Source organism: Leptinotarsa decemlineata, unplaced genomic scaffold (genome assembly GCF_025532065.1).
Source record: "Leptinotarsa decemlineata unplaced genomic scaffold, Ldec_3_MD MMD2_tig00002082_RagTag_RagTag, whole genome shotgun sequence".
Classification (NCBI taxonomy): Eukaryota; Metazoa; Arthropoda; class Insecta; order Coleoptera; family Chrysomelidae; genus Leptinotarsa; species Leptinotarsa decemlineata.
In genome coordinates this window covers 5,692,349-5,704,509 of record NW_027412573.1, presented here as the reverse complement: position 1 = coordinate 5,704,509, position 12,161 = coordinate 5,692,349, and positions in this window count along the sequence as shown.

Genomic DNA, 12,161 nt, shown 5'->3' with positions numbered 1-12,161 from the left:
TTATGTGTTTTATTACTTGTGTGAATCTTGTATCAAAATGCAATATATACATGCCTAATAGCGGTTACTCGTCACATTCTTGGAATATTCCAAATATTCCTAGAATATTCATAAAATATATTTAAAGAATATTCTATGGTGTTTCTCTATTGTATATTCCTACAATAAACTAAGAATATCCTGAATATTTTATGAATATTCCTCGGGTTCTATTCCTGGAATATTCTTAATAGAATATACCTTAGATATTCTAAGAATATTATAAGATATTCCAAGAATATTCCCGAGGAATATTCTTAAAATATATCAAAGGTTCGCCAGGAGCACTTCCAGGGAATATTCTCCAGAAGATATATATATCCATGGCATATTCATAGCATAATACAATATCCTTAAATGTATATTCATGAAATATACCTGGAATATCTATTGCTATGTGGGCACACACTGACTAACAAATGACAGTGACCAGTAAGAAGGCCTGTTAGACATCGTAGTTCATCCCTACCTGTAGTCCAACAACTCGTTGGTATCGAACTTCGAAGGGTGGATAAACGCCTTGGAGTGAACCAATCCTGGAAGATTATTCCAGAATTCCATAAATCTTCTTGCCATTCAGGTGTTTAATCTTTATTGCACAAAGCCTAAAGCGATGCCAATGGCAGGTTCTGGTCCGATGAAGCCGCTTGCAGCACCCTCCTTTGCAAGAGAGTCAGCAACTTCAGTACCTTCCTGGCCAGTATGGCCAGGAATCCAGACCAGAGACAATCTGTTAGGTCTTCCTGTCGAGGAGACTCGTTTTTGGCAACTTGCTACCAATTTAGACGTTGATCGTTAGGCGCCAAGAGCTTCCAACGCCGCTTGACTGTCCGAGAATATTATTATTGACTCGTGTGTGAGGTTAGGTTTATCCAATCTCTCCGCACACAATTCAATAGCGTAAAATTCCCCTTGAAATACAGTCGCATAAGTTTCTAGGCAGGTAGATATCTCTGTCCTGGGTCTGCGACTAAAAACGCCTGCACCAGAACCGGAAGATGTTTTTGATCCATCTGTGAACCAACAACTATCTTCTCTTAATATTGAATGAATGAATGAAAACTGTACACACCTCAGCAACTTGTGATGCTTTATAAAGCTCAGATCAGACCTTCTTTGGAGTATTGTTCTCATGATTGGAGCTTTGCCCTTAAGCATACACTGAAGCTTCTGGATTCTATCCAGAAAAGAGCTATCCGCCTGATTGGAGACACGAGCATCACTTGCAACCTTGTAACTCTGGAACATCGAAGAAGAGTTGGAGATACATATGAGAAGTACGCGACGAACTCTGGCTGCTCATCGTTTTGAGGTTCAACTCAGTACACCTCGATCTTCATTGTTTAAGAACTCTTTCATTTGGAGAACTGCGTAGATGTGGAATGAACTTCCTGAGAACGTTTTTCCAAATGAATTTAATCTGTAGTGATTCAAATCCAACGTGAATCGCTACTTTCGCACAGCACCGCTCTCAGAGCGCCTTAAGGGTTTCCTTGTAGTGCTTGTCGTTTTGTCCCTAAAAAATCTAATCATGTGTTTTTATATTTCTTTTTCCTCGTGTGACTTACCTACTTGTACACATAAATAAATAAATGAATAAAATAAATAAATAAGTAACCCACAGATCAAATTATTACCTCGAAACTGGTCTGTACATCCCACTCAAACATCAGTGTGCTTGGGACTCGGTTTACTTCAACGCCGCTCCACTGCAAGTATGAAATCTTCGTCTAAGAGGAAGATTGTTCCTAGTTCCATCTCGCGAACAAAGCCCCAAGCGGAAGCTTTATTTCGAAGCGGATTTTATTTCGGAATATTTATTTTCTTATATTTAAGACCTGTATTATGCAAAAATGTAAACTTGCCTGTCTGTTTTCACTGGATTGAGATTTCTATTAGTTAGTTTTTTTAATATCCATGTCTTTAGTATCTCATAATGTGGCAGATATACTTTAACTACCTGATTTTTATGTCATGTGAAATATTTTCAGGTCGTCAGCATTTTCATTGCTCTGATAGTATCTGCTACCTGTGTTCCTTTGCTGGTTCCAACTGTATCAGAGGAAAAGTCTCTAGGAAGGAAACTCAAAATGTGAGTCTTATATTGAGTTTAATGGATATATGTGGTTGAATTGGCAGACACTTGATGCAAATCCATAAATTATTCAAGTAACACTGATTAGTTTTCTTCATCTACGTCGAAGGTTTCAGTTTACCACTTTATTGATGCTAACTAATGTTGTTTTGGTTGAAAGAAACACTAGAAAGCAAATTACTTATTGTTAAGTATCGTAACGTTAGAAGAAACAATCAATCAAACCTACTGCGCCGATTCGTATCTACGTGCATACCGTAAATTACTGTTTCTTTCAAAATTATTTTGAATACCTATTTTTTAATGAATTGTTTAGATTTTAGCAGAATTTCAATATTCTATTGAACTATGGTGAATTGTCTATTTTTTAAAAGCTTTCTCAATTGAACGCGAACAATTTTGGAGGAGGAAGTTATGATCCCTGTGACCAACTGAAATAATAATAATAATTTTCATTTATCTCAAATGTACATTAAAAGAATACAATAGGAAGAATAAGACATTGAGTGGTAAATAAGTACATACAACCCAACAAGGCAAGCCTTGGTAGTAAAACTAATCTGTAACTAAATATGGTATGGTGAAGAATTATGAAATATTTTTATATAAGAACAGACAAAATCAAAAGCGATGCGTATAATTAGGCTAATCGGGGATCTGGTCAAATTAGATGAAATATCAAAAGGGGACCAGTGAAAATTGTCTTTATAGATATAGAATCTCGATATCATATCAGGTAAATTAAAAGGAATATGAAAATAAAATATGGAGTATAAAATACACACATCGGAAAAGTCTAGGGATATTGTTATAACATACTAAATATCATAAAAATAAATGCATGAGATCGTTTAATTTCGATTAAATTGGTACACTCGACCACCCTGTAGATTTCTATGGGTTGAACAAAGCCTGCAAAAACGGTAACTAATCTTTTATCAAGTTTTTTACAAACTGTAGGTTTTCGGCTAAAATGAATAATCTGAAAGTGTCGAGTTTGTACATTCTATGCAGTTCTTGCTCAGCAATTAAACTAGAAATATTGTGCTTTAACATGGAACGCCATCACTTACCATTGGCTGAGATGAATAGAGCTGTAGGGCTTTTTCAAGGTGGCATGCGACAAAATGATGTAGCTCTTCGTTTGGGGGTCTCCCAAAGTGTTATCAGTCGATTGTGGCGGCGTTTCCGTTAAACTGGCAGTCCAGCCGAACAACATCCAGGGCGAGGACGCGCTACAACTGCAGTTCAAGACCGATTTTTGGTCTTAACCGCAAGAAGACAACCGACAATCACAGCACCTGAGTTGGTTAACGTGTTGCAGCAGACGCACCAGGTAACCATTGGTCGTGATACTATCAGAAATCGACTGCATGAAGCAGATCTCCAAAACAGAAGGCCACTTAGATGTCCACCTTTGTCGAGAGGCAATCGCGGTAGAAGATTAGAGTGGTGTCAAGAACATCAAAACTGGGATGCGAATGATTGGGCCACAGTTTTGTTTACAGACGAATCCAGATTTGGATTTCATCCAGATTCTCGTCGAGTAAGACTGTAGAGACGACCTGGAAATAATGAACGTTTGAGACACGTCCAAGAAGTCCACACATACAGAGGTGGTACAGTAATGCTATGGGGCGGAATCATGATCGGCGGCAGAACCGATCTCGTTTTTCCAAATCGCTCCCTCACAGCTCGACAGTACCTCGACACCATTCTTCTACCTATCGTCCGTCCGTTTGCTGGTGCTGTTGGTGAAAACTTCCACCTAATGCACGATAATGCTCGTCCACATGTCGCGCGTTTAGTGACTGACTGATTATGATTTTTTTTCGGGGTGCCAAAGAAGAGCCATATTTTTTTTTTAGTTTTGCTTATATGCGCACTCAGTATTTTTGATCATTTAATAAATTTTGTTGTAAGTTACATTCGTTTAATAATCACCCGTCAACTTTTTTTTCCCTAAAGCGATCTAAAAAAAAATTATTGCCATTTTTACTTTTCCGATGTGTGTAGTTCAAATATAAAAAATAGTGTTACAAATAAACTACTCAAAATGAATATAGAGACATGTCCTTAAAATGCAATAAGTAAAAAAATATGTATTATTTTGTCAAACATTTAGGTATATCTATAAAATAGTTTATAGGTGCCTTCATTAAATTTAACTTACATTGTTTTCAAAATGATTTTTGGTAATACGATTAAAAAGAAATACAAATGAGTGTCAAAAACAAATAAAATTCATTTAAAAAAAAATAAGAAATATGTACATTAATAGTGAGTACGTCCACCCCTGGCTCTAAGAAGTTCGGCACAACGACGAAGCATGCTTTCCACCAAATTTTTAATTATTTGTTGGGGTAACTGCTCGTAAATCGTCAAAAATACATCTGCAACTTGGTTAAGATTTTGGAAGTGTTGATGATCCTTCAAAGGTCTTTCCAGTTCATTCCAGAGCTGCTCAATAGGATTTAAATCCGGACTATCAGCTGGGCATGACATGACATCAATATTGTGCACCCGTAAGAAATTTCTCACGAACCTGGCTACCTGTGACCTGGCATTATTTTGTTGTGAAATGAACCCAGCTCCCATATTTTGGGCAAATGGGATGACATGAGGTTCCAATGTCTCCTCTATGTAACGGAGAGCCGTTAAAGTCTTTTCCCGAAACACCACAAGGTCCGTGTGTCCTGTCAAAGTTATACTGGCCCATACCATTTTCGATTCACCACCCAATGGAACAATTTCTTGCACACAGTCATCCAAATAGCGTTCACAGGGATTTCTCCATACCCGAACACGTCCGTCATTGTTGAATAACATGAATTTACAAATTACAAAGAAATAACATAAAACAACAACCAAACAAATAAAAATTACAATATTAATGAAAGCTGAAAAAATTGAAAAATTAAAAATATTAACAAAAAAAGAAAAAATAATAAAAATTAAAAGATTTTAAACCAAGTTATGTCACAACGTTTCGATTGTTAGTATCCACAATCGTCTTCGTGTGATAACTGGACTTATTCCTCCGAGATCTGACACCAAACGGGGACTGCGATTCCAAGAATTGCATTTACCGTATACTCTGCGTGTGCGGAGAATCATACATCGGTGAAACTAAGAGGCCATTGAAAGTTCGCATTGCTGAGCACAAGAAACACACACAGCGAGGTGAAACCAGCAAATCCGAAATAGCAGAGCATGTTTGGACTCATCAACATAACATCAAGTGGGCTCAAGCTGAAATCATCCACAAAAAGGAACACTGGTTTAGGAGACAATTCAAAGAAGCCGTATATTTCGTACAACAACGCATTCAGTCAAGCTAGCGTAGAGATACGTAACATATGGAAACCTCTAATCAAGCAAAAAACGAACAAATCTCGCCAAATGGTCATCTCCCGCGAAAACCAATGAAGCGGAAAGAGGGAAGAGGGGATAGGTGAAAGCACTCGAATGACCTATAAATAGTCAGATCTCGGAGGAATAAGTCTAGTTATCACCCGAAACGTTGTGACATAACTTGGTTTGAAATCTTTTAATTTTTATTATTTTTTCATTTTTTGTTGATAATATTTTTAATTTTTCAATTTTTTCAGCTTTTATTAATATTTCAATTTTTATTTGTTTGGTTGCTGTTGTATCTTATTTCTTTGTAAATTCAGTATTTTGTTTAATAACATTTTTATTTTCGGTTATTCTTTTTGATTTTTTCAGAGTTATCAAATCAATTTATATTATATTAGACAATGGAAGTCCGAACTGATGAAATACATATTTTTTTAATTATTGGATTTTAAGAACGTGTCTCTATATTCATTTTGAGTAGTTTATATGTATAAGATATAAAATACGTATATATTATGGGAACATTATCGAAATAATATTTATAGTAATTTATAGAGCAATAATTTCTATGTGAATTGTTGTTTTCAATTCCAATATTTTTTATTCTTTCTTCATCATAACAAACTGCAATATACGTTTTTCATATCAATGTATCGATGGATGGAAAGGCGTGATTGGGAGCTTATCCATTCCTTCATTTTTGATTTGAATAAATGTCTATCTAAATGCCTATTTTTGTAGTTTTTTTACATGTATCGATAATCATTTCAAAAACTACTGAACTGATGACACGTATAATTAGGTATGTGGCATTATATCATCATATTGGTAATGAACATAAAAACTTTCATTCTGAATGTCTGAGGTTGTTTATTTTCAATAATTTTATTATCTACTGAACTTATGAACATTATTGTTACATTTGAATTTTTTGTTTTAGATCTGATGATGGAAAATCCGGAGACCTGGAAGAAGCAGCTAGTGCCTATGTAGTATATCCACATTATCCCATCCACCCCTACTACCATTATGCATATCACTACCCATATGTTGTATACGGAAAATAATCGACACAATTTTATATGAATTTATATGCTTCTGCTGGAATTACTCAACATACACATGAATGAAACTACTGGTTTATGACTTTTTTGATAATAAAATATTGAATTGAAATTTTTGTGTGAATTCGAATTACCAATCGAAAAATATAATTTTCATATTTTCTACAGAGTATTAGGTTGAATAGTAATGATTATTTTTCACCCAATAATTGTAGTGAAAATTCTCAAAAATAGAACTTCTTTACCGAGATATATCAGAGGTGTATTCAATATAATCGACAACTTTTGGGGAAAATTATGACCGAGTTGTCATCGATTTGTTATTGCACCATCATAATATATACAGGGTGTAACTGAATAAGTGTAAAATATTTAAGGAGGTGATTCCTCATCGAAAAAAAGATAGGATCTTTCATATAAAGAAATTTCATTAGAGCATCCCTTGTTAAGATACAGCCCCTTAAAAGGGGTACATAAAAATTGTATAACAATTTACAGAGATACATCGTCATAAATGCGAAAATACGAAACTAATCTATCTAGTAGGTCGCTATTAGCGATAGTGACAATTAAATTGGTATGACGCTGTCAGTTTGTGAATTTTCGAAATTGAATTAATACTTATTGTGTGTTGTTGTTCTATTCTTAATTTGTTACTTTAATGATTCACTTGTTATTAAAATGGCATACACAAATGAGGAAATGACTGATATGCATTACGTTTACGGTCCGTCGCAGGGGAATGGGTTAGAAGCTTCTAGAATATATGCTGAAATGTATCTTCAACGGCAGCATCCTTCAAATAGAATATTTGCTCGACTTCATCAACAATTACGAGAATATGGTTCATTCGACAAAAGAACGCAGGATTGTGGTCGCCATCGAGAAGTACGAACACCACAGATTGAGGGAGCAGTACTTAATTTGATTAGAGAACAACCTACTACTAGTACTAGAAAGATAAATGTTGATCATATGACGGTATTTCGAATTTTAAAGGAACAACTCTTATACCCTTACCATCTGCAATGAGTACAGGCACTGTTACCGCGAGACTTTCCGAACCGTCTTGAATTTTGCAATTGGATGCTGGAAATGATTAGAAGAAATTGTGACTTTCTGAAGACGATAGAATTCACAGACGAATGTAGTTTTTCTCGGGACAAGATTATTAGTTTTCATAATTACCACATATGGGCTGATGAAAACCCTCACGCTATTGTCGAAACTAACCATCAAGAACAGTTTTCTCTTAAAGTGTGGCTCGGAGTTGATGGAGATGATTCAATTGGGCCTCATTTTTTACCTCCTCCATTAAATGGTGAGGCATACGTTCAATTTTTAAGAGAAGTGCATCCAGTACTGCTGGAGGAAGTTTCTTTGGGCGTCAGAAGGGATATGTTTTTTATGCATGATGGGGCTCCCGCCCATTTTAGTCAAGTAGCACGTCAGCATTTAACTGAAACATATGTAAATCAGTGGATAGGTCGAGGAGGACCACAGATCTGGCCCGCTCGATCCCCGGATCTCAATCCTCCCGATTTCTCTATTTGGGGCCATTTACAGCATTTGGTTTATCGTACTCCTGTTCGCGATGTACAGGACTTGAGAAACCGTATCATCGATGCGTGCAGGGTAATCAGAGAGACTCCAGGAATACTTCAGCGAATACGTGACTCAATGCGCAGACGTCTAGACGCATGCGTAATGTTTGAAGGTAGACATATTGAACATTTACCATGATTTCTACATGTTGTGTGTTTTGTTATTAATAAATTAGTTTCGTTTATTACCCTTTAATCGTTTAATGCAGGTACTAACTACAAAATAACAATAAATCCAGTTCGTCTTTATGACGATGAATCTCTGTAGTTGTTCGTAAACTAATTTTTTGCTGCGAACTGGTTTATTTTGGGCAAAAAACCCAAGAGACATTTTTTGTTTAGAATAAAACATGCTATCGGAAATAAATTTTTAAATGGTAAACAAATAATAAGACAACAAGTTACATTGGAAATGAATTTTGGGGTTGCGTTTTCCACCCCTTACAACCATGGGGCAAACCAAATAAATTTCTGGCTAAGTGTCTTTTTTTGGTAGTACAAAACGTTAGGTTGATTTCAATATTGTAACTTTTTCAGTGCTTGTGAAAAAAATTGTTATACAAATTTTATGTACCCCCTTTAAGGGGCTGTATCTCAACAAGGGATGCTCCAATGAAGTTTTTTTATATGAAAGATCCTATCTTCTTTTCGATGAGGAATCACCTCCTTAAATGTTTCAAGAACGGAAAATTTAAAACAAAACTTTCAGAACTTTAGCACCAACAAATAAATTTTAATTCAGCTGCGAAAATAGGATAAAACCGGATGGTTTGGTTTGCATCAAATATGAATATTATGGAGAAGAGGTACGTGTTGAACACATAATAATTTTTATCGCAATTTTCCTCTTTAGTACGCTTTTGTTAATTATTATTTTTTGTAGATTGAAGGTTGAAATGAAAGCCTTGATAATTTTTTAATTTGAGTCCTAGAACTTTTCCCTTTTTTGGGGATATCCTTTGAAGGCTTTGGGAAAGATCTCTGCTGTATCATCAATGTTTTAAGAACGAACAAAGATATTGAAAAATTCAAAATTGAAAGAAAACAACTTCCTGAATATAATTTCATAAAATTTTTCATTCTCATTGCTTGAAAAATTGTTACATATATAGTTTCTTGAATTTTTTTTTATTGCACAAAAATGTATTTTGGTGATCCAAAATACATTTTGGATCACCATTCTCTCCATTGCTCTTTTGTGTAATGGATTTTGAATAAATATTGATTTATTTGTTTGATCACCAATTTGTTACAAACAAATAAATTTTTAAGTATAAACAAAAAAATAACCATGTATCATTTTATAAGTTTTTCAATTTCCAATTGAATTCTCAATATTTGCATGCCTTTAATTTTTTTTTCATATCACAATATCATAATTGATATAATTTAAAAAAAATAAAAATGAATTATTACAAAGGGTAAAGAAACGGTGAGAATTTGTTTGTTTATAATTGATCAATTATTGAATGAATGAATACAAACCAGTAGTAGAGCAGTAGTTTCAATGAATAAAAAAATAATTCCTCAATATAATGTAATATATAATATAATAGTTGAAAAATAAATAGCTAACTCACAATTTTTCTTCCTAAAAATCATTATTTGTTTTAGAAATTGAAGACTGTAAGTTCTAATTATTCTGTGCCAATAATTCAACAAAATTATTGACATATAGTGGCAAAATTTGTAGTTGTGAAAAATTTGTGAATAGTGTATTGGTCAGAATATCAAATTACAGTAGAATTAGTCTAAGTAGGTACATGACTACTAATGACTATATTTTTTCAAAACTAAGAACCATTCTTCAGCGTCACTTTTGAATTAATTTTTCTGTTCTTGTAATCAATTTGAAAAAATCATAAATATGCTTCAGTGATATATAAATTCAAAACATATTGAAGTCTTGGAGTTGTTATGCTGATATACGATTTCTGCAATGCAATAGTCGCGAAATTTCGCTGAAAGATTTTCTAATTACATATCAGGGTAAGATTTTTCGTTAATAATCGTTGATATCGTAAAAGTGCCTAAGGTGGTAATAAAACACCTCATCTTGATGAATATAGGCTGAGACCAACGCTGGACATGCCGAATAGCCATAATGTATGGGGGCCTCGGAAGCCACGCGACTGGCCCTGCATCTAATATCAGGAACTAATTTGACAGATGTAGCTTCAACAATATGGCCGTTATCAATTGTCAAAGTCCTGAAGAGCCGTACAACCTTGGAAAAAACGATTTGGAGATGCATCATTTTTTGAGTCTTGCTCTGTCATTAGTGGTAAACCTGTTTCAGCTCGTTTTTCGACAGGTAATGACACAAATAATTTTCAAATTCTTCTCCACTTTTATTGCCTGATCATTTTATGAAGCTTTCATAAAAATATATAGTTGGAACGGATGGGGGTGTGGAGGAAATAAAAAAACAGTATGTTAAAATTTTTATATGGAGTAAGTAATGTACAGAAGTCACAACAACGGATTGGATTCATTCATCCCTTTCATTCATTTCAACGAAACATCAAAGGCACCTTTTTGTCAGAACGCAGTGGAATTCATTATTATAAAAAGATAAATTGAAAGATAGTAATTCTTTTGGGCAGATATCCCTCAATAATACGGATCTACGAATCTACTTTTGGATTTTATCAAACTAACAATTTTACTCAAGATATACTTACCTACAATATTTTTGCTTCAATGTATGATAAATATTATCTGCTAAGCTCAAGTGAACAGTGGATCAACTGCAATCAGATGTCTATTTCATGACGTCATGGCCGAAAACTTTCCTTCATTTCCTGGAGATGAGTGAAATGTCTTGAGAAAGGATTTTTCTTGGTGAAAAAAAATATTGTAGGTATCTTACAAAATTCACTGAAATTATATAAAGCATTTCGTTCAATTTGTCGTTATAAAGTTATGATAGTAGTAACTGTCTTTTTCGAAGTTTTTTTAAAAAAATCTTTGATCATAACCCAGTTGGTTCAAATAAATGTTCAACTAGAATGAATTTGAATTAATTTCACTTGATCAAGTTGTCCAAAGGAACAAACTTCTAGATAGTTAACATTTTAGTGTTTATTGAATAGGTTTCTTTTCTTTGTAGCAGCGAATATCAAAAAACTAATTCATAGCCTCACAATTATACGGGTTGATTTATCAGATGATTGTTATTAAACCTATCTCCACATATTTTCTACGGAGATAACGATTTGTTAAAGTTGAATAGTTAAACATATTTTCAGTAATGAAGTTGAATTTTCCACAATTAAAGTCCTGGGAATATATTTTTTTAAATTTTTGTGGATTTCATCACATTTCCTTCAAATATAATTTTCAATGAATGATCAACAGTTTCCAAAATAGTTTGGATAAATACACAACACCTCGGATCTATAAAAACGGTTTTATTCTTACCGGAATTTTGGTTTCCCAATTACTTGATATTCATTATCTTTTCTTTTGCTTCAAAGAGAATTAGGAGCAGTCATTTCTCTCATATAATATTTCAATATTTTTCACTACAGCAGTTGATTTGTCAGGACTTTCGAAAACTTTGTTTTTTGTAAAAAGGAGAGACATGTTCTGAAAGCATATACTTTTCTTATCAATTATCAACTCTATATTTCATTCAATGTGGAAATTATTCTTTTGGGCATGTTACTAAACTAGATTTTTAAACAAATTCAACGAATGACCACTTTAGATATTTTGCTCCCTATGTTTATTTTTTCATAAAAAACAAGTGAATTTCAGATAATAATTTGAACAAAGTAGGTATAGAATTTATTTCTAATATCAACCAGATTCCCTCTTTTCGCCATTATTCAACGGGACAATCATTTGTTTTCAACTTTGTTTCAAGAAATATTCAAAACCTTTTTCTATTTCGAGATTTTTAACTAATTTCGTCAAGAATGTCACTAAAAATGCGGTAATGGACTTGAATTCGTATTAAGTAGCCTCTTCAACTTAATGTGTTAGGATTCCTAC